Here is a 24,972-nt window from a genome sequence, read left to right as displayed (position 1 = left end):
TGTGGAACTAATGAGGAGTGTCACCTGCTGGTTGAAGGAATTACTAGAGTGGAAGATTTTTATGGATATTTATACAGCTGCTGGCCTTGGAATTTGAAAAAATAAAATAAAATTGACATCTTATCAGTTCAGGCCATGAACTTGGAAGGAACTTCTATTTCAAGTTACAAGGAAAAAAAGAAGGGGACATTGAGATTAAAAAGATGGAAATTTAAAGAAAATGGTTAAGTTGAAAGGAAAAAAGTTGAAAGAAAAGAACTACCTCAGACTATAAACTGATGAATGGTGGCTTTGGCAATATGGCATTAGAAGATGAGGTTCTTACAGCATTCACTAAGGATTATTTTGGAGATTTTCATAGATCCCTTTTGGAGTATGAAGAAAAAATTGGAAGAAATGTAGAGAAAGCTCAAGTGCAGCAAGTATCTTGAAAATTTGATTGCAAGGAACAAAAAACAAGAAAACAAAGAGGACTTGAAACAAGAAGAGGAGAAGGCAAAGGAAGAACTGGAAAATGATAAAGATACAAGGGAAGAGGACTTTGAAGATGGACAGACTAATGACTAATTTGAACTTTATGATTATACTCAATTTTATGATTATTACACTGGGATTTACAGTAGGTGAAAAAGAATAAGATGAGGATACATGGGCTAGGCAAGTTAGCAGGGGGAAGGGATTAAGGAAATTTGAAGGAATATTTAGGCAATTATTATATAGAAAAGGGGGAAAAGGGAAGAAGATGAGAGTGCATTGTTACAAGAAAAAAAGAAGGGGACATTGAGATTAAAAAGATGGAAATTTAAAGAAAATGGTTAATTATTATCTGACTATTTGGTAATTATTTGATTACTATATAGTGGCTTATTTTCCTGAATATCTAATGGAATGCATTTATGAATATATTCTTATTAATATTTTTTTACATTTTAAATAAGGTTCCAATTGCCCCCATTAAAAATGAAATATCCCCCCCCACACACACCCCACACCCCCGTGGGCCGTGGGCCCCATGTTGGGAACCAGGGCTTTAGAAAAAATGCAAAGAAGAGCAACAAAGATGATTAGGGGACTGGAGGTTAAAACATATGAAGCACAGTTGCAGGAACTGGATATGTCTAGTTTAATGAAAAGAAGGACTAGGGGAGACATGTTAGCAGTGTTCCAATATCTCAGGGATTGCCACAAAGAAGAGAGCATCGAACTATTCTCAAAGGTGCCTGAGGATAGAACAAGAAGCAATGGGTGGAAACTAATCAAAGAGAGAAGCATCTTAGAACTAAGGAGAAATTTCCTGACAGTTAGAACAATTAATCAGTGGAACAGCTTTCCTCCAGAAGTTGTGAATGCTCCAACACTGCAAGTTTCTTAAGAAGATATTGGATAACCATTTGTCTGTTATTATTATTTTTATTATTATTTATTAGATTTGTATGCCGCCCCTCTCCAGAGACTCGGAGCGGCTCACAACAACAAAACAGTACAAATCCAATGGTTAAAACAATTTAAAACCCTTAATATAAAAAACAATCATACATCTCATACAAACCATATGTAAAGCGGAAACGGCCTAGGGAAATCAATTTCACCATGCCTGGCAATAGAGGTGGGTTTTAAGGAGTTTGCGAAAGGCAAGGAGGGTGGGGGCAATCCTAATCTCCAGGGGGAGTTGATTCAAAAGGGTCGGGGCCACCACAGAGAAGGCTCTTCCCGGGTCCTGCCAGATGGCATTGTTTTGTTGACCCGGAAAAGGCCAACTCTGTGGGACCTAACCAGTCGCTGGAATTTGTGCGGCAGAAGGTGGTCCCAGAGATATTCTGGTCCGATGCCATGAAGGGCTTTATAGATCATAACCAACACTTTGAATTGTGACCGGAAACTGATTGGCAACCAATGAAGACTGCGGAGTGTTGGTGTAACATGGGCATACCTGGGGAAGCCCATGATTACTCTCGCAGCTGCATTCAACATGGCCATCGACCAGAATACCTCTGGAACCGGTTTCTACCACACGAATCCCAGCGGCCGATAACGTCCTATAGAGTTGGCCTTCTCCGGGTCCCGTCGACTAAACAATGTCAATTGGGGGGCCCCAGGGGAAGAGCCTTCTCTGTGGCAGCCACGACCCTCTGGAATCAACTCCCCCCAGAGATTAGAACTGCCCCCACCCTCCTTGTCTTTCGCAAACTACTTAAAATCTACCTGTGTTGCCAGGCATGGGGGAACTGAGACACCTCCCCCAGGCTTTTATATTTTGTGTTTGGTATGTGTGTGCTGCATGGTTTTAAATGATGGGGTTTTACATGGTTTTAATATTAGATTTGTTTCATTGTAATATTGTTTTATTCTTAAGTCTTCGGAGAGGGGTGGCATACAAATCTAATATATTATTATTATTATTATTATTATTATTATTATTATTATTATTATTATTATTATTATTATTCTGCACAATCTGAAGTTTACGAACACTCTTCAAAGGTAGCCCCATGTAGGGAGGATTACAGTAGTCAAACCTCGAGATGATAAAGGCATGAGTGACTGTGAGCAGTGACTCCCGGTCCAGGTAGGGCCGCAACTGGTGCACCAGGCGAACCTGGGCAAACGCCCCCCCCTCGCCACAGCTGAAAGATGGTTCTCTAATGTAAGCTGTGGATCGAGGAGGATGCCCAAGTTGCAGACCCTCTCTGATATGGTGTAGGGTTTCCTGCCTAAGCAGGGGATTGGACTAGAAGACCTCCAAGATCCCTTCCAACTCTGTTATTCTATTACATAGAGAAAGAGAGAGAGTACATATATACATATACATGGAAAGCAGGTTCCCCAACCCCATTGACTGGTACCAGTCCGTGCTCTTTTAGGAACCATTCCATGCAAGTTTCATCTCTGCATGCACAAGACAATTAATGCACATAACCATCCCTCCCATGGTCCATACAAACATTTTTGAGGCCCTGGTGCCAAAAAGGTTTGGAACTGCTATCTTAATGAATATTTTTGTTTTACTCGAACTGAATGATGAGTCTTTAAAGATTTAATAAGTCAAGACAAGACAAGACAAAGGAGATTGTTTTGCTATATGTTAGAGAAATTGACAAATTATTATGTTCAAAGTAAAGGAATATAAAACTTATTTATTTGATTAAGTTTAACAACTAGATTATTATTTCTTTTAACTCTTAATGGATTTTTGCTGATTAGGACTGAATGAAGTCATTATTTTATATATTTATATATCTTTTTGTTTATTATCTTTTTCCTTTTAATCTTTTTCTTAGTTTGTATTAATTTTTTATCTTTAGAACTGTAAACTTTAATAAAAAATATTATTAGAACAGAGAATAAGGAAAGGAATGATTTGAAAAAAGAGCTGTTAGCTTTCTACATCTTGTTCCTTACTCCTTCTGTTCTCAAGTATATTAAGATGTTTTGCACCAGTAAATTTGGGGTTTGATCTGAGAAAATTATAATATCTAGGACCAGTGCCCAAATCCAGGTACAAGTCAGAGAAATATGTCCTGTGACAGATGGAATGTGATAACTGGTTGTTACAAAATGACGTGAAGACATAAGAAACATATGAATATTCTATGCTCAGCTTCATATGATATATTCTACAGGAAGAGAAAAACAATGAACGTGACTGTTATAAAATGTGTCTAATTTGCACCAGACACAAATCTAATACTTTTTCTCCCCTTTGGGTTTCTTCCCCACTCATCCCCAAACACACACACTTTTTGTCAGATCTTCATTTAACATGAAATTTGAAGAACTGTTTAACAGGCTGCAGGGATGGCTTCTGAATTATAGAACAATTTGGCTGATCTACAACTGCAATACTGGCACAAAGGGAACTTTTTTTTTAGAGAAAAGATTTTTCATGTAATCTTCTTAAATAAAAATGATATTGCTTCTGCCTGTGTTAATTTAATGGTTAATTTAATCTTCAATATGCAGAGCTTTGCAGTGCTATGGATCAAAAATAAATTCCCAGGCTGACTGTAGGTTTCTTTTCAAAAATAATACTTTCCCCACATATTTTGAAATTACCAGGATGTTTGCAATGCCATATGTTGCTACTCAACTAAACATTTTAAAGGTTTTTTTAAAAGCTTTTATTGTATTGATTCTGAATCCAGAGAACATAGAGAAGAACTAAAGCTAATCAAAACTTGTAAATCAACATATATGCCATCTGGATCTGCAAGTATATGTAAATACTTTTTCCAAGATTAATTGAAAAAATTAAAGGCCAGTTCTAGCAAGGAGAATAGAAACATAGAAACATAGAAACATAAGGTAGATACTAGAAAATTCTGCAAAAACATATGGACTTCTAAACTTGACCAGGGTAAAGTAATAGATGCAATTTAAATAGACTTCTGTGCAACCTTTGATTCAGTGGTACACGACAAATTACTTCTAAAACTAAAATCTTATAGTATTTCTGGATTCCTGCATAAGTAGATAGCTGTGTTCCTATCAAACAACAACAACAACAACAGTAATAATAATAATAATAATAATAATAATAATAATAATAATAATATCAACAATAGCAATAATAATAATAATAATAATTTATTAGATTTGTATGCCGCCCCTATCCGAAGACTCGGGGCGGCTAGTAAACAAGTATTCAAAATAGGGAACACCTTATCAAACCCTGTACCTCGTAACAGTGGTGTCCCCCAAGCATTTTAGGACCCACACTCTTTATATAAATGACCTTTGCAATCAGATTATAAGCAACTGTGTTCTCTTTGCTGATGATGTAAAACTATTTAACAGCACTGAAAATGCTGCTACCCTACAAGACTGACTATCTGTCCGAATGGTCAAACAATTGGCAACTCCAAATCTCAACTAACAAATTCTCTGTCTTAAACATTGGGGGGGAAATTGAACACAAAATACAAGCTGAGGTATATAATTTAGTAGATGACCCCCACTCTGTCAAAGACCTTGAGGTACTCATCTCAAATGATCTAAGTGCCAGAGCCCACTGTAACAGCATTGCCAAAAAAAGCATTAAAAGTTGTTAACCTAATTTTACATAGCTTCTTCTTCAATAATATTGAACTGCTAACTAAGGCACACAAAACTTTTGTTAGACCAATTCTTGAATACACATCATCTGTCTGGAACCCACAGAACTTATCAGACATTAATACAATCAAATGAGTCGAGAGATATTTCACAAAAAGAGTCCTCCACTCCTCTGCTCACAACAGAATACCTTATACCACCAGACTTGAAATTTTGGGTCTAGACAACTTAGAAGTTTGCCATCTGCGGTCTGATCTAAGTGCAGTACATAAAATCATTTGCTACAATGTCCTTCCTATTGATGACTACTTCAGCTTCTATCACAATAATACAAGAGCATATAATAGATACAAACTTATGTTGAACCGCTCCAAACTTTATTGCAGAAATACGACTTCAGTAACAGAGTTGTCAATGTTTAGAATGCACTACCTGACTCTGTGGTTTCTTCCCCAAACCTCCAAAACTTTAACCTTAGACTATCTACTGTTGATTTCATCCCATTCCTAAGAGGTCTGTAAGGGGCATGAATAAGCACACAAGTGTGCCTACCATCCCTATCCATATGTTCCTTTTTTATTTGTATCCATTTCATGTATACTTAATCATATTTATACTTGTATCTGCTTTCTAATACATGTTTGATGAAGATAGATAGATAGATAGATAGATAGATAGATAGATAGATAGATAGATAGATAGATAGATAGATAGATAGGAATGGAGCAGCTTCTCAGAAAATCTTTTGGGACACTTAGTGATTCCCAAGCATTTAAGGACAGAGCTACATTTGCCATCCTTCTTAGGTCCTCTGATTCAGCCTTGAAAATGAAATGAAAATGGAGCTTGAGGTTAAAATACATTTCATATGACAGGGAAAGGAAAGGAAATGACTTTTCTTTCTTTTTATGTTTTTTAAATAAAATTTTATATTCTTCCTGATTTTCCTTCCTTTCCTTACTGCCATAAATCATATCTCCTTCAGAAAGATGGCATACAAAATGTTTCATGTTATGATCTTATGAACAGGGTAGTAATTCTTCAATATGATCCTCTGGAAATTCAGAAAGAAGTATTTATTCCAAAAGAACAATATCATAATGATATTGAATGCCATTGTATATTGAATGTATTAAAAGCATTAGTCTTTCCTGTAACAATGTATTGCTACGAGAGCTGGACACTAAGAATGGCTGATCAGAGAAGCAGTGATGCCTTTGAACTGGGGTGCTGCCATAAATTATTGCATATACCATGAACAAGCAGAGTAACTAATAGAGAGGCATTAAATCATATGAAACCGGACACATCAGGAGTGGGTTCCTCCAGCTTCAGACCAGATCGCCCAAACTGGTAGCGACCTGCTGGTGGTGTCACAATGGCTTCATGGATCTGGTTCAGTCGGTACCAATCTGTGGCCACCGCCATCTTTTTTTTCTGAATTTTTTAATACTTGGAATTTTTTCCCCACTGCTGCTGCTTGGAAAAAGGCCCTTCCACCCACCCCTGGGCTTTTATTTACCTTTATTCCTTCATCTGAAACATGCACAGAAGCATAATCGCACAAAGGGATGCACATTAAAGATCGCAATGTGAACCGGTGGTGAAGGTAAGTGGAACCCACCCCTGAGACACAGCACTAGAATCTAAAATCATAAGACTAAGTATGATTTACTTTGACCATGCAAATTCATTGGAGAAGTGCTACAAATGCTTAGTGGACAAGGGGAAGGGTCAAGCAAAAAAAAAAGCTGCTGGTTTGATAATATCAAATCGGATGTTCAACATCCATCAATTGAATGAAGCTGTTCTTGACAGCATAGCATGGACAGCATTTGCCTATAAAGTCATCAAGACTCAAACAATACTAAACTGTTAAAACAAAACAATTGAAATGTCATGCCACTTGAACTAAGAAAGACATTATTTCCCATGTCCAAGTCATAAAAAACATCTAAGTAGGAAACAAAAGTTGTCCAAATTCCAAATCCTCTCCTGAAGCCACACTGAAGTAAATTTGACTATAAGCTATCTGATTTCCTTTCTTAGATTCAATGGAAGTATGTGCTGATTTTAGAGTGCTTTTGCAAAAGTAGCAGCAGTAATATACTGGTCATAGAGCAACTCTTAATTCATGATCTCAAATAAAAGGATAACAAGTGAAGTATCACATTTGACTTGAAATATAAAAGTGTGACATTTTACTTGATAGTTTGAGACAAAGAATATCAAAGATTAATTTATTAAAATGATTATCTTAGAAGAGAAGAAAATAATATTAGAAAAGATTCTATAAGACACAAAAGATCCATACACAAAGGTCCAATTAATTGTTAAATATACACAAGAATCTTCTTAAGTAATGGTTAACCCCTGTCTGGAGTTAGATAAGAGTCCATGGAATTCAAGAAAGTTTGGGTTTTTTATGACTATGTAGGGATTCTAGGCTGATTTAATTGCACCACCAGGCTTTGCCACATTTTCTCCCTTGGATTATTTCAAAATGTGCCAAGATAAATAAACCAGAGTACTTTGGCTTTACAGTAGTTCCAAACCATTTATGATACAGAAAGCATCTTTTTTTCAACACTTGAAGGCAAGCTGGAAATGCAAACTCTCTCAATTTACAAATTTAAATGCAAGGAAAGCAGTAAAGAAGAAAAGACTCCAGGCTTGGCGGGAGGGGGGAGGCTAAAGAATTAAATGAGGAAATAGTCAAAACATTATGCAAATTACAGCAGGCTTCCCTAACCTGATGATCCTAGAGAACTAGAATACCAGTAGTCTCTTTCGTCCAGCCTTCAGGACCCTGGTTTTGCAGTGAAGGCGGGGTAACACTCAGACACAGATACTTGGGTATAATGGGTTCACTTTTATTAAATTATCATTAATTAATTAATTAATCATATAACTCATATGACCTGCAGGGGTGTAAATAAATCAAAGGGGCGTATTCCGCTGTCACAAAACCTTTCTAAGCAACTTTCGGCTGAAAGCTCCTTGCCCGGGCATAGGGGGGTGGTATCCTTACACCTGCCCCCTAGCCCATGCCATGCCCCCTGGTGTGTGGGATGGCTCACCTCTGGTCTCTGGGAAGCACCAGCCAGCGAGCCCAATGGGGGAGCCCCCTCCCATACCCAAGCCAGTCGAGCCCTGTAGTACATGTAGTAAAAGAGGTGCCCTAAAGTAGATGCTGCTTGCGCTCATTTCTGCCCCTATCACCCACCCCCCAAGTAACCATAGGGGGGAAGAACTAACTGGTTGGTAAGAACACCCCCTAACCACAGTCCCATGCACAGAGTGGAGTAGCCGAAAAAATGATCATGGTGATGCCAATATACCGTGACCACAAAAAATTCCTACTCGGCCCCCCAGGGGCGATCCATCATATGCACCCTGTAACAGAGGGAGAGTGGGCGGGTGTCTCCCAGCATGGAATCCACAAAGGAAAGAGAGAGCGGCACTGTGAGGAGGACCCTTTTATAGGGAGCCTCCCACCCTGCCCCCTGACCAATCAGCGCACCGCGTGGTGCTTCCACATCACTGCGGCCCCACCTGATGACGCGAGGCTGCAGGCTCCACCCCAACAAACGTCACTGGCCCGGTAAGAGGCCAACGGCCCTTGATAGCTAGAGATTTCAATAATTCTAACAATGGATAGTACTGAGGATTGCTGAATATTTTTGCTTTCTTAATTGACAAGAAACATTTTTAATATCAGAGCATTTCAGCCTTCCAAGACACTTCATTACTGGTCTCAAAAGAGCCATCTTGGTGGAGTAGGGGGAGAAGCCTGCCAGATTAATTGCATAAAAGACTGCTGAACTCTCATACATCATAACATTTCAGGCTATCTCTCAAGGTTTCAAAAAACCACAACAAATTGCTAATTCATGAGGTATCAATAATATGTCCTGCATATAGCCTCATCTGCACAATCACCCTGTCTTCCATCTTCCCTTCCTTCCTCCATCCCAACCCACATCTGTAGGAGACGACCATGCTGAGCCCAAGAAGGGGGTCAAGTGCACCACGAGTCCCTTTTTGGCCACAAGATATCTAATTCAAGCCCATGTTAAATGTCTTTCTTATCTCCTGAGCATTTCCCTTGATTGCTGGTTGGTCAGATTCATGCAGAGAGCTTAAACTTGCAATAAATTTCCTGATTTCTCAGTGCTTGACAACATCTAATTTAAATCCCACAAATGTCTAGTCACACCATTGTATCTGATGAGAGGAGCTACAGCTTTTGTTGCTGTTGTTGTTATTGTTTTCTTGATTAAAAAATATGTGCCTCTGAAATTATCTTTCTGATTTGGAACTACCATAAACTAACATTAGGTCTCCTCTTATAATCTAGGACCTGGATGACAGAGAATCTCTATATACATTTAAATAATTGAAAAACAGTGGCCGTACATATATACCCTTCTACTGTCAGCTAGCAAATGTTGTATAAGCTTTAGCTGTGTAATTTTCTGCTTAGAAATGGTATGAACTGTGACACCAAAAAGGGATATCATCTAGAAACATAGAAACATAGAAGTCTGACGGCAGAAAAAGACCTCATGGCCCATCGAGTCTGCCCTTATACTATTTTCTGTATTTTATCTTAGGATGGATATATGTTTATCCCAGGCATGTTTAAATTCAGTTACTGTGGATTTATCTACCATGTCTGCTGGAAGTTTGTTCCAAGGATCTACTACTCTTTCAGTAAAATAATATTTTCTCATGTTGCTCTTGATCTTTCCCCCAACTAACTTCAGATTGTGTCCCCTTGTTCTTGTGTATACTTTCCTATTAAAAACACTTTCCTCCTGGACCTTATTTAACCCTTTAATATATTTGAATGTTTCGATCATGTCCCCCCTTTTCCTTCTGTCCTCCAGACTATACAGATTGAGTTCATTAAGTCTTTCCTGATACGTTTTATGCTTAAGGCCTTCCACCATTCTTGTAGCCCGTCTTTGGACCCGTTCAATTTTGTCAATATCTTTTTGTAGGTGAGGTCTCCAGAACTGAACACAGTATTCCAAATGTGGTCTCACCAGCATTCTATATAGCGGGATCATAATCTCCCTCTTATAGGCAGCTACATACACTGGCTTATTGAAGTGGAAGTTTTCAATTAAACTACCCATAATGGAATTAGGATTACTTTAATTTGGTTATTTAAAAAGTAGCATTTAATAAACAAGGCACAAGTATTTATTCCATATCTGTGAAAACGTTTGAAATAAAATCATATCACTTTGGGAATACAAAAGCTTTTAAGTTACTTTTCCTATTCTATTCCAATTCTTTCAGCATTCCCTCCATTCCCAATACTCATCTCTAAACTTTTTATTTTATTTCTTGATCTGTAATTTTAAAAAGTGAAATGGATATTTGCAATTCAAGGCAAACCATTTTAGGCTGGATGGGTAGAACTGATTTATCTACTAATTTTAATTCTCTGCATTCTTTTGACAATTTTACGCTTTGTGGACAGAATTTCAGAATTCCCCAGAAAACAATACTCCATCAAATCATCAGATTAGGAATCGGAAAACAAACAAACAAACAAATGGCAAAAAAAATCATAGTTTATTATGAAAATTCTATGGATTTGTCTATAAACTCACAAACAGTAAAGACCAATTCAAGGGAGATTCGTTGTTGAACAAACAAGTATTTGTGCATGTATGTGTGTAATGGCACTTAAGCTTGATCCTACAGTTTTCCTAATCTTTATATTTGTAATATAAATTGGTTTTGATAAAATAATTGTACATGGATGAATCTTCTGGAAAAAAAATCCATCTAACAGAATTGCCTTATGTGTGTTCTCCCAAAAAGGATTATACATACTCTTGCATAACATTTCCAGTTTCTTACATTTCCCCATAGTTCAAATACCCAGAAACATTAAGATATTGCCCATAGGGTAAATATTTTGGCATGTGTCCATAATATAGCAGAGTCCACTCAGCACTCTGTAATCATAATGTTTTAATGCACATAATGGCTTTGTGCAGGTCTGCCTCAGAAAAGCTAGCAATCATTGTGCACTTAAAAATGTCATCACCATCATAATAAATAACTTGTACACATTGTGAACCTAGAATATAAGACTACAAAAAAAAATAATATTGATCACTACACTGCTGAAAACATTGTTGGGCATTTTCTGCAAATAAAAGAAGCAAGAACGAGCAATCATGCAGGCTTCATTCTTGTTCTCATATCATTTTGTTGCAATCACAAAGGTCTGCCCAGTTTTTCAGTTTAAACTTTGTGATGAATCTCAACGGATGAGGTAGTCTCTGATTTGCAATCCCAGTTCACCCAAAAATTTATGTTGCTAAGTGAGACAGTTAAGTAAACCTTGTCCCATTCTATGACCTTTCTTGCCACTGCCATTAAGGGAATTGCTGCAATTGACAAATTAGTAACACATTCGTTAAGTAAATATGGCTTTCCCATTGGTTTTGCTTGTCAGAAGGTGACAACATGACTTGGGGACACTGCAACCATCATAACTATGAGTCAGTTTGCAAAGCATCTGAATTTTGATCACATCGGTGTGGATGCTACACTGGTCATAAGTGTGAAAAATATTCACATGTCACTTTTTTCCATGCCATTCTAACTTACAATGGTCACTAAATGAACTGTTGTAAGTTGAGGACTACCTGTACACAAGATTTTGCACTAAAGATAAGGGTCCCCTCAGATGTCAGGATGAGAGTAATAATTGAAGGACAGACTGAATGCCAGAGAGGGTTCACAACTTGGGCGTCCTCCTCGATCCACAGCTGACATTGGAACATCATCTTTTGGCTGTGGCGAGGAGGGTGTTTGCCCAGGTTCGCCTGATGCACCAGTTGCAGCCCTATTTGGACAGGGAGTCATTGCTCACAGTCACTCATGCCCTCATCACCTCGAGGTTCGATTACTGCAACGCTCTCTACATGGGGCTACCTCTGAAAAGTGTTCGGAAACTTCAGATCGTGCAGAATGCAGCCGCGAGAGCCATCGTGGGGCTTCCAAGATTTGCCCACGTTTCTTCAACACTCCGTGGCTTGCATTGGCTGCCGATCAGTTTCTGGTCACAATTCAAAGTGTTGGTCATGACCTTTAAAGCCCTACATGGCAATGGACCAGATTACCTCCGGAACCGCCTGCTACCGCACGAATCCCAGTGACCGATAATGTCCCACAGAGTTGGCCTTCTCTGGGTCCCGTCGACTAAACAATGTTGTTTGGCAGGCCCCAGGGGAAGAGCTTTCTCTGTGGCGGCCCTGGCCCTCTGGAACCAACTCCCCCCGGAGATTAGAACTGCCCCCACCCTCCCTGTCTTTCGTAAACTACTCAAGACTCATTTATACCGCCAGGCATGGGGGAGTTGAGATAGCTCTTCCCCCTAGGCCATTACAAGTTATGCATGGTATGTTTGGTTTTATAATAGGGTTTTTTTAGTTGTCTTTTTATTATTGGATTTACATGTTGTGTTTATTATTGTTGTTAGCCGCCCCGAGTCTGCGGAGAGGGGTGGCATACAAATCCAATAAATTATTATTATTATTATTATTATTATTATTATTATTATTATTATTAATTGCCTGATCTCATCAGTACAAATTTTATATGCCCAAGCACCTGAGAAATCCCAAGTGAACTTTTGCATTGGGAACAGCTCAAAGACTGCATTTTCATATCAATTAATCTCTTCAGACAAAGTTCCTTATTCTTCAGCAAGAGACATGCCCTCTGCCTTGATGCTGCCATTTCTTGTGGTAGGAAATGTTATTGATTGTAGAAATGTATTACGAACTAGCTCCACGTGGGTTTAAAAACCTACGTCCCAGCCCTCCTTCTCCTCCCAAAAGAGACAATGAAAAATTGATAATTCAACAAAGCATATAAATGTCTACCTTGTCTGCATTCCTTTCTTTCACACAGCCTACATTTTTGCCATCTTCCATTTGGGAAATTATTGTTGCCAGTGAAACATTGAACAGCCAGCATTACAAATTCACTTTCTAAGCAGCATCCAATTACTGTTTGAGACTCTGCAGGCAGAGCTCCTAAATATATCAAAGTGCATTTAATATTTAAAGCCTGCTTAAAAGAAAGACAATTATCTGCAGTGAACAGTCTGCTAAGTGTTTGGTTATTCTCCTGCATGTTAAAACTTCAGAGAAACAAAATTCAGCTTTAGATGAAAAAGTTTATTCTTCCTTTCCTGCAAAAATATTAAAAAATAAAAATATAAGATAAATCTGCCTGACTCACACCTAGCAAATTTGCTTCAAATTTACAGGTGCAAGGACTGTTCCCTTTGCAAGTAGAGTGTGGATTTTTTAATGGGTATTCATATCTGAATGATACTCATGGAACCCAGGTTGATTAGGAACCAAATATTCTATATAGTACACTATCAAAAGGGGAGACTAGCAATGAAACAGCACATAAGGCACCTGTATGTTAAAAATTGTACGAACAAAAGGCATTCCTACAGTGGAGGAATTAAGAAATCAGTAGCTTAAATCCCCACTTTTCCAATGAAAGATATAGACATCCATTGTATTTGGTTACCCTAGATACTGAGTTTGGCTTTGATTTGTACACTGAGGCTGTTCAAAAGCTATAGAGGGAACCAAGCTGCACGAAAGTTGTGTTTGAATCATAAACATATATTGGATTTGTACTAGTTTTAATTGCCAGATCTGCCTCCAAAGAATCCAAGGAATTCTAGACTGAGTACGGGGGTCGAGAATTACCATTTAGAAGTCCCTAATTCCCCTCACTCAGCTATAGTTGCCAAGGTTCTCTCAAGTGGCTATTAAGCCAGTTTAAAGAGTGCAGTATGTGTATGCTCATTTAGAATAACAGTCTGAAATTTTAACAAGCTCATCAAACACTTCTGCTCAGTTGGGTACCTGCAGGATCTGCCAGCCGCTGACAGCTAGTTTTCTGCATTAGCTCATGGCTAATAGACTAAGGAGGCAGAAAAAATAATTTGCCAGAAGTCTCCTGACAAATTTTGCTATACATGCTCTGGGTGGGGTGGGGGAAACCAGCCTTTTCCTTCATTGAAGAATCCATCCCATTCTGAAAGGATTTTACCAGTGATTCTTCAGTCCCCAAACATGCTGGAGGAGAGTTAAGCAAAAGCACTGAGCCAAATTGCATGTTCAAGTCACCATGTTTTTCCTTCCTATTGTACTTTGATGTCACCTCATTTGTAGGCAAGGAAGCCTATATAGCAGAAATGTATAAATTAGGGTATGTAAAACTAGCTTTATATACACACTACAGCACCAACAATGAATAAAAGGGGAGAAAATAAATATTACTGCCTAACCCTGCTTCACCCACCTCCAAATTTTAATCCATTCCCTTTGAACTTTGGTAAAAGTGATTGAGGCTGGATAGCTAAATAGCATTCAGTCTCTTCTCCAATCTAATGAATTCCTCTTTTGCCATTAGTGCTTATTCAAAGGCGAATCCACTTGTTAGTGAAGAAAGCTCTCCTCATTTCTACACTGCATTAGCATGTGTATTTTGAAAGGGTGCAGTCTTTCAAATTTCAGTCTCTTGCATCAAGCTGTTCTCAAATTGCTAAAAGCAGTTTGTTTGATGCTTTTGTTATGTAAATTAACATTCATCATTACCCTTTGACAATCAGAATCCAATTTTTCCTCCACTGCCATTATCAGCACATGTGTCCAGCGGCTTACGAGATATAAAAATAAAATATGAATAGGCAAATTGTCTCTTGCTTGAATCTATACCAACAAACAATATGGCTCTTTTATTTGGGGAAGATTCCCTAAATAGAATTTGATGAACAAAATATAGAGAGTAATATCTGACATTACAGATGTGCCAACTATCATCTCTATAGATAATAACAATGACAAGCATTGTCAGATATGGAAATATCAAATTTGAACCATTGTTTGTCGTCTGCCTATCTCTGCTGCCAAATCTGCTTTAGGCACAGGTCAAGCATGTTGACCCTTAAGGATGTAGTGGAGACCCTTGCAAAATGAATGCTGAATCACCATAAGTGATTTAAAAATAAAACACAACAAAATAATTGATCTACAATCTAAGTTCACCTCAAATGATTGTCCACAACAATTGGCAAGGTAGAATAAGACGGTAAAAAACCTTTTATTTTCCAGGTCTATTTATACAATATGTTTAGCCAAAAGTATACTTAGCATGCATAGTAGTACCACTTTATTCTTTGCTGTAAAGTTTGCTGAAGAGTTTGAGGCTCAGTCTGAACACCAAACAGCAAGCTTCACAATCTAGCTTCATGACCATTTCAGGGTCAGATAATATGGTATGCATGGGAATAAAGAATAACAAAGCATTTTTCTGCAAAGCATTTTATGTGACAAAAGGCAAAGAGTGATAATTTATACCATTACCTTTCCCTGTTTTTCTGAGGATTCTAAACTATGATCAGGTCAGAGTTGTGAAGGAAACCAAATGTCATATAGTTTTGTCTCATTTTCATTCCTCTGAGAGCTTAAGAAGGGCCCACACACAAGAAAAAAGAGCACCAGAAAAAGGGAGATATTTCCTTAAAACAGCAACTGTTTAAAAGACACTGAATTTCAAAAAGCCAGAAGAGACAAAAGCAAAATGGAGGGAAGGAGGCTGGGAAGGGAGGGAGGGAGGGAAGAAGGGAGGGAGGGAGGGAGGGACTATAGCATAGCTGTGTCCAAATGTTTGTGCTATCTAGAATTGTGCTTTGTTGAAGAATTCCATAGTAGAGAGATCTCCAACCCTCGGGCTACATGTTAAAAACTAGGCTACAAAGCTAGAGGTGAGTGGTGGGTGAGCAAAACTGTGCACATGTGGGATCTAGTTGCATGCCCATACATGGCTGCCCAACTTGTGGCAGAACATTTTGTGCCGGTATAAGCCTTACCAGCCACCCGTGGACACATTGTTGACAGCTCACAATCTGTTAGATGTTGAGGTCCTCTTCAACATGATGGACAAACATTATCAATATCAGATTAGGTTTAAGATACAGTTGTATCTTAAACCTAAGCTGACACAGATAAGAATAGACCTAAGAATATATGTCGGGAAATAAGGGCTTTGGAACAATAGTGAAATGGAAGTTCAAATAGAGATAAATAAGAAAAATAGGACCAAACTGAAAAAAATGAAAACAGCCTTTGGTAATAATAGATGCAGGGGAGAGAGACATGGAATGTAAATGAGAAAGTAATGGATAGATTTTCTTGTACAAGGAAAGCAGCATCTAAAGCAGCATTTTGCAAGTGGAATTTATTTGTATGTATCCTGCTTGATATCGGATCTATCCTAAATCATAACAGATCAATATGAAAGAAGACCTGATCACATGGGTCTGCATGCACACTTATGGACATGAGCAGGTAATGGCTCATGCACACTTAATACTGATTTACAATTTTTATAACATTTAGCCCAAATGTGAATATAAGACAACACCCCTGCTCCAATAATAAGTTAAGCAGAACAATTACATATCCCACAAGTCTGCTTTATGTCAATTTAGGATTGTCAATGCCAAATCAATCCAGGATGCTTCTTTCTGTCCATCAATAAATGTGAGGGTATTATTTATTATTATTATTTATTGAATTTGTTTGCCACGCACCCGTCCCATTGCAAGGCGTTGGTATACAAGTATGTATATATTTTAGTGTGCATATACAGAGATATAAACTTTCAGAAGCCATATTGCAAGAAAGAGTACAGGTTGGACCAGTAATGGGCTCCTACAGGAATGGTCGGGAACGCAGTTCCAGTAGCAAAATTTGGAGCTCCACTCCAGAGCACCCAATTTGCACGGAAAGATGTTGAAACAAAATGCATAAGCCACGCCCACAGTGTGGTAGTAAAAAATTTGGTAGCCCATCACTGGGTTGGACCCAAAAATTAACAAATAGCTAACAAAATTTAGCAATTTATAGAAGGAGCTACTCAATTTAGAAAATTAATTCATTTTCCATTTGCTAATAATTTTGCCTCTTATATCTACACACAAATATCCAAATGCACATATATAGCCTTTTCTCCTTCTAAAAATACAACCAAAAGAAAACCTCAAAACTAGATGGAAATGGAGTAAGGCAAATGGCAGCTGTACTAGGAGCAAGGGAGAGAGGGAGGGAGAAAGCAAACAAGCAAGGCTTTGTTAGGTGTTATGAAAAGGATGAAATTTAAAGTAAATTAAAATGCACAGATTCCTGGCTCAGGGGTGGGTTCTGGATTGTGTTACTTGTTAAGGAGTGTGCAGAACCTTAAAGCTATAGTACTACTCTTACTTATATTATAGTACTACTCCTAAAGCTATAGTACTTCAATAGAAACAAATTTTCATTGTTATCTAGTTTACATATTGCAAACCCAACTGTTTTGTACATAGTAATAACATTACTGCCAGTTCGGTCAGGGATACAGCCCCGTGCACATGCAAGCATAGTACTAAAAAAGGCTTCTGCACATTCACAGAAGCAAAAAACAAGATGGCACCAGTAATGGGTTGTAGCTGGTACTTCTGGGATTGGGGTTCCAGTGGCGGAAATTGAGATGGGATTTGGCTTCTGTGCATGTGCAGCAAGCAAAATCTCGCATGAGGATGCTCTTTTGTGAGAGATTTCACTGGTTTTGGGTGGTTTTTTGCTTCTACGCATGCACTGAAGCAAAGAAATCACCGAAATCAGCGGAAATCAGCAAAATCTCACACGAGAGAGTGTCCTCATTGCTGTGCATGCACAGAAGCCAAATTTTGTGCTAATGGGCACACATGCCCGCTGGCTATGCACACACCCGTAACAATCCCAGAGGGTGTACCGGTAGCGGCCGGTAAGTGAAACCCCCGCCTGGATGGTGCCTATGGTACCATCAAGACAACCAGTTTAGCGGCATGACAGGTGTGAGTTGCTGCCAATTCCAGGCTGCCAAGTTACTACCTATTCTATAGAACCAGTCCAAACTGGTAGGCTCCCACTTCTGTCCTGGCTTCTACTTTGGCCCTTAACTACCATACAAAACTGAGTGTCTCTTAGATAAATATGGTATAGAAACATAGAAACATAGAAGACTGACGGCAGAAAAAGACCTCATGGCCCATCTAGTCTGCCCTTATACTATGTCCTGTATTTTATCTTACAATGGATATATGTTTATCCCAGGCATGTTTAAATTCAGTTACTGTGGATTCACCAACCACGTCTGCTGGAAGTTTGTTCCAAGGATCTACTACTCTTTCAGTGAAATAATATTTTCTCACGTTGCTTTTGATCTTTCCCCCAACTAACTTCAGATTGTATCCCCTTGTTCTTGTGTTCACTTTCCTATTAAAAACACTTCCCTCCTGAACCTTATTTAACCCTTTAACATATTTAAATGTTTTGATCATGTCCCCCCTTTTCCTTCTGTCCTCCAGACTACACAGATTGAGTTCATTAAGTCTTTCCTGATACGTTTTATGCTTAAGACCTTCCACCATTCTTGTAGCCCGTCTTTGGACCCGTTCAATTTTATCAATATCTTTTTGTAGGTGAGGTCTCCAGAACTGAACACAGTACTCCAAATGTGGTCTTCCAATTGTATGAAACAATTAGTCAGATCTTTCTACAATATTTTTATCTTTAGTCCCAGTCAGCACAAATTGCAATCCACTATACTGAAGGCAGCCTACCTTCATACATTTAACAAAACAAGCAGGGACAAAACAAAGGTTTAGGGCTATGTTGGCAAATCATGCTGAAAGAAAATTCAAAAAAATGTTTAAACACTGATATTTGCATGCTTTTGATATGTAGCAGAAAGGGAGAAAAACATATACTTCAGAAATGGTGTGGTGTTTTTTTTTTTTTTTTGGTGGCAAAACAGAAAGATTCCTGTGAATCATTAATGCTACATCTGTTCATGGAAAAACTGTATTGAGGTAAGAGGACAGATGGACAGACACATAACTGCACTAGAATCAAAAATCATTAAAATTAAGCATTTGCAGAATTGCTACAAGCCCAAAGTGGCTCTGTCCGTCCTGGCTTATACGTCATATTATCCGTATTCAGAGTTGCCAGGCTCCTGAAAGATAAGCATGTTAGAAACTAGAATAGCTCCTGAGGGAGGTTTGATGGGTTTCAATATTATGTGCCTGTTAGAAACAGCAGAAAATGGAGCTTTTCTGGAGGGTGAGTGTTGATGCCAGCAACTGTTTGGGGGGTTTATATTGAGTTATTTTTTTTTTACTATTTGCAATTTTTTTTAAGCTGCTGAGATTCTGCTTATGGTTGCAATGGAGTAAAAAACTGAATGAATGAATGAATGAATGAATGAATGAATGAATGAATGAATGAATGAATGAATGAATGACAATTATATTGATTGTAAATAATAAACTGCAAATACTACTTAAAGGAAATTTGGCTCTATGGATCAAACCAATTGTTATCCTTATTTCCCCACTTCCATACCATCAAAGACAATCAATTGAATGCAAACTCTGTTCTTTCTGGCAATATTATTGACTTTATTAAGTCTCACATTATACCTCAAGGTTTTTTCTCCCAATTCATCTAGAAAGCAAACAGAACCATAAACAACTTTCTTCCACAGGCCAGAATAGTTAGGTCTAGCCAGACTTCTGCAATTACTAGAGTTCCCAGTTTATATGACTAATGGGGATTCTAAAGGTTTTCTCAATACATGTGGGAAGTTCCTAGTTGCTAAAGGCTGACTTATTGACTAGATCCATCCCAGTGGGGAAGAAAGAAAGAGTCATAGCAATACAACGGTACCTCTACTTAAGAACTTAATTTGTTCCATGACCAGGTTCTTAAGTAGAAAAGTTTGTAAAAAGAAGCAATTTTTTCCATAGGAATCAATGTAAAAGCAAATAATGCGTGCAAACCCATTAGGAAAGAAATAAAAGCTTGGAATTTGGGTGGGAGGAGGAGGAGGAAGAAGAGAACAGTCTCTGCCAAAGGAAGAAGGTGAGGTGAAGGGAATCAAAAAAATCCAAAACTTTAAGGCTTAAAAAAAAAAGAGGGTCTCTGAAGCGGCGAAGAGGAGCATATGCCTCCCATATACTGCGCCGGAGAGAGAAACCCAGGGTGATTGGCAGGAAACTGGCCGGGCCTTCGTGCCACTCTCAAATTTCCTGGGAAATTTTTCCAGGCTCAGGTTCTTAAGTAGAAAATGGTTCTTAAGAAGAGTAAAAAAAACTCTTGAACACCTGGTTCTTATCTAGAAAAGTTCTTAAGTAGAGGCGTTCTTAGGTAGAGGTACCACTGTACTTGGAGAAGCATTTTGCCAGCCTCATAAGTGCATAACCTAGATGTTTCTTATTTACCTTCTATTCAATTTACCTGTCAAATCAATTATATGGAGGGTATGTGAGTGTCTGTGTGTTGGTAGGTAGATAGGTAGGTAGGTTAGATAGATGATAAATGATAGATGATAGGTCTTAGACAGATAGACAGACAGTGATGGTGATGGTGTTGGAACTAGATAGATAGATAGATAGATAGATAGATAGATAGATAGATAGATAGATAGATAGATGATAGATAGATAGATAGATAGATAGATAGATAGATAGATAGATAGATAGAGACTGACTGACTGACTGACTGACTGACTGACTGACTGACTGACTGACTGACTGACTGACTGACTGACTGACTGTGGGAAAACCGTATATGGCATATCTTGCATTAATAACAGCCACTGAATAAATTGATATTATTTGCCCTTGAAGTGATTTTAAATACCTCAATCAGATTCTTCCTGACTATTTCCACATTGTTTGCCTGGGGTTCTTCTGCACAAAGAGGCTTAATGAACTTGAGGTATCCTTGAATCATATGGCGAGCATTACCCAGAAGATAAGACTTTTGATGGGAACAGAGCATTTCAGCTGGTTCACTCTTTCATATTCCTCTGGGGCACATCACTTCGGCTTAGATTTGGAAGCTGACAGAACTCTGCAAGGTTCAAGCACTCTTTTCTCCTTTCCATTTGATCACACTAATGGATTAATCGACTAAGTGTGCAGGGTGGGAAAGAAGGACAATATGCAGCTGCATACATAGATTTCTTTAAAGGCAACCCCTCTGTCAGATTTCAGTGGGGGAAAGGAGGGATTTTAGGAAATGCAGAAATGTGGATATCAGCAAGGCAATATGTGGGAAAGGAATACTGAAAACATTCTAAGAATAAAGTTGAGTCTCCCAATGGATGTATTTCAAAATCTATGACAAGAGTCCTGATTGCCTTGGTACAGTGTTTAAAATTAACTGTGCTCACTGAAAAGTGGGAAAAAAACCTATTTCCTCCCATCATCTCATGCATGGAAGAAATACTGTACCTTTGCTGGTTTAGTACAAGCTTAAATGCAAATGCAGAACTATCAAAGAAATGCAAATGTACCTAGCAAATGCAAAAATCCTTTTTAAAAATGGGAAGAATTAATTTTCCCAAGCTTTGGGAGCAATCGTTTTCTTCTGTCCCACTCAAAAAGTACAGTGAGGCCCACCAAAGAAATGTTTGTCGTATTTGTACCACAAATGTATGTCTGAATAAAGTAGGCAACAATGGGAGAAGAACTGCTTAGAGACAGTCCTCCTTTAATGACTATTGGTTCTACAAGTGATCAGATTTACAACTGAATGAATGTTAAGTTACAGTCGGTCTTCAAAATTACAGCTATTGCAGCCTCCCCTTGGGCAGAGGTTCCTGGACCTCTGCCGGGACCTGGAGAAAGCCAACTCTATGGGACCTAATTGAGATACATGAGGCAGAAGATAATTTTGCAGAACAAACAAACAGAAGACTAGCAGGGTGCATCCATGAATGCCAACCAGCAGACACAAGACAAAATTAAACTTTTTAATTTTGCACCCATGGACAGATTTAACCATAACTTCAACTGAGAAGCTGTGGGCATCACAGGCCAAAGTAAATCCAAAAATGGTAAGGAATTCTTGGAAGTTTGGCTTTCAGAGAAATCAGCCATAAACAGGCACATAGAAATAAACCTCATTTATACATCATTAAACAGAAACTATTAAAAATCTTTAAAAATATCAAAGAGATCATCATACCTCCTTGTCAGCAATCAATGCCAAGATAAATAGGAATCAACACCAGGATTAACATCAAATTAACAACAAGTAGTAAACAAGACTACCGCGTTAAATCAGGAAACTATTGTATGAAAATAACCAAGCTCAGAGGGCTATGACACCATGAGAAAACATAGGGCAGCCATTTTTAATATACATCATAAGAACTGAAAATATTAGGCATTAGGGATTATAGTGATGAAGCTAATCTAAAATGTAATTCTGATGTTCAGAATAGTTTCAAAATTGGTTAAACCATTCAAAATAATAATACTTAAATGATCTAATGCTGTATGGAAGAAAACTATCTGCTCAACATTGCGTGTTATATACAGTGCAGTTGACTAGACAAATGTGCCACCATAACTATCAACAGGGAAAAAATAGTGAAAACTGAAGGAATCAAAATGCTCCATGGGAATAACATCAAGGGTTTAGATCAGAGCCGGATCATCATTGCAGTTCTCCTCCTCAGGCCAGCCCGGGTGGTGGGGGAATGGATGGAACGTATGCCTCCAGTACCCTGCCAGCCAAAATGGGGCATGGGGGGGCATACACAATGGGGCATGGGGGGGCATACACAATCCCCCATGCCCCATTTTGGCTGGCAGAGACACCATGGGCCTCTCCTTTGCTATTTCCAGGCTGGCCCTATGGGCCCGATTTAAGCACAGGCTGAATCCAGTCCATAGGCCTTGAGTTTGATGCCCCTAATCTAGATGAAGACAGTCACCACAAATACATGGAGATCCTTCAAACTGACATCAAGCACACCAAAGTCAAGAAGGTCAGAAGTTAATACATCATGAGAGTGAAGAATATGTTAAACTACAAACTCAGTAGAAGAAATAACATCAAAGCAATTAATACTTGGACAACTCTAATAATCAGATACATAGCTGGAATAGTGGACTGGGATAAAACAAAGCCCTGCATAAGAAGACCAGAAAAATCATGACAATGAATCATGCCCTTTATTCATGTAGCAATGTAGACAGACTCTACTTACCAATGGATATGTAATGTTGCAAGCACACTAGGCAGTTTGAGAAGAAAAAGGACATTGGAAGAATATATGAAAGATGGTGAAGAAAGTGCACTGAAGATAGTACATTATGAAAGCTTGCTGAATACTGGAGAGACCAATGTGACCTACAAGAAAGACCAAATGAAGAACAGAAAAGAGACATAATAAGGCAAATATTAAAAATCAAGTACATAAAAGATCTAATGGCCAAAGCAGATAGCAACAAGACCTGGCAAAAGCTACAAGCAGGAAAGTTGAAGAAAGAGAGAAGGGGCTAAATGTGTATGATATTAAGCCTTAAGAATAAATGCATACAATGCCAGAATTGAAAAGACAGCAACAAACAGCAAAAGCTGTAAAAAAGCTAAAGAAACAGTGAACCATCAGTTTGCTGCTGCAAATTACAAACAATAGCATAACAAAGTAGCAACAATGATACAGTACTTCGTAATATCTGTAAGATATACCATTTGCCAGAAAACATGAACTGGTGGCACTGCAAAACAAAGTAGCAAAAAATAAAAAGCTAAAGTGCTACAAGATTTTGAATTCAGACATACAAACATTTGCCAGTTAACATTTCGCACTCAATAATTATTAATAAGGAAAAAAGTGGGAAACCTGAATAATAGATGCTGCAGCACCTGGAGAGAGCAGAAGAGAAGAGAAAGACCTGAAGAAAGTCTCAAAGCATGAAGACCTACAAATAGAGTACAACACCTGTGGCAAAATAAAGCAAGGGTAGAACCAATAGAAAGAGGTGCCTTGGTGCCATACCACAACATCTGGAACATTACTTGAACAACATTGGCATTGATAAAATCCCCATCTGTCATTTGTGAAAATCAGCTTTACTTGGAACAGCTTACATCTGTGACAATACCTTTAACACCTCAAACAACATCTGCCTAGCCCAGGTCCTTGGGAAAGACTTGATGGGTGGTTAACAGTGCCAAATCCAGTCTAAACAGCTGGCTGGCTGTGCAACTAATCATAATGATATGCATTAATAAGAGCCTCAGGAAGGATAAAACATAAAAGCAATCTTCATACAATTAGCCCCAATAAACACTCATAACTTTCAACTTTTTGGCATCCTGGTCGCTTCACAGATAACTGCGGGGGTGGGGGGTTAGCACACACACACACACACACACACACACAAAACCCTGGAGTAAAATTTAATCTAGAAAAAAGTTAGCCACTACATTTAGTTTAGGATGAAAAAGAGAAATGCAATGTTGATGAGATTATTTGGAGGAGGGTATGAAGGAGGAACAGTAAGAAGCATAGAGATAAGCTTTTGAATATTAGTCAGCTCTTCATCTGCCAGTATAAATGTTCCAAACATAAAAGACATGACAAATATACAGCAAGTTTTCAGATCTGATGACTGCTGTAATAAAGAATTAATGATTATTATGATTCCTTTGGACCAGAACAGTTTGTTTTTATCCTCCTTTAAACATAGAAACATAGAAGATTGACGGCAGAAAAAGATCTTATGGTTCTAGTCTGACCTTATATTATTTCCTGTATTTTATCTTAGGATGGGTATATGTTTATCCCAGGCATGTTTAAATTCAGGTACTGTGGTTTTACCAACCATGTCTGCTGGAAGTTTGTTCCAAGCATCTACTACTCTTTCAATAAAATAATATTTTCTCACATTGCTTCTGATCTTTCTCCCAACTAACCTCAGATTGTTCCCCTTGTTCTTGTGCTCACTTTTCTATTAAAAACACTTCC

The sequence above is a fragment of the Erythrolamprus reginae genome, chromosome 3 (assembly GCF_031021105.1).
Source record: "Erythrolamprus reginae isolate rEryReg1 chromosome 3, rEryReg1.hap1, whole genome shotgun sequence".
Classification (NCBI taxonomy): Eukaryota; Metazoa; Chordata; class Lepidosauria; order Squamata; family Dipsadidae; genus Erythrolamprus; species Erythrolamprus reginae.
Note: the sequence above shows the minus strand (reverse complement) of the source record.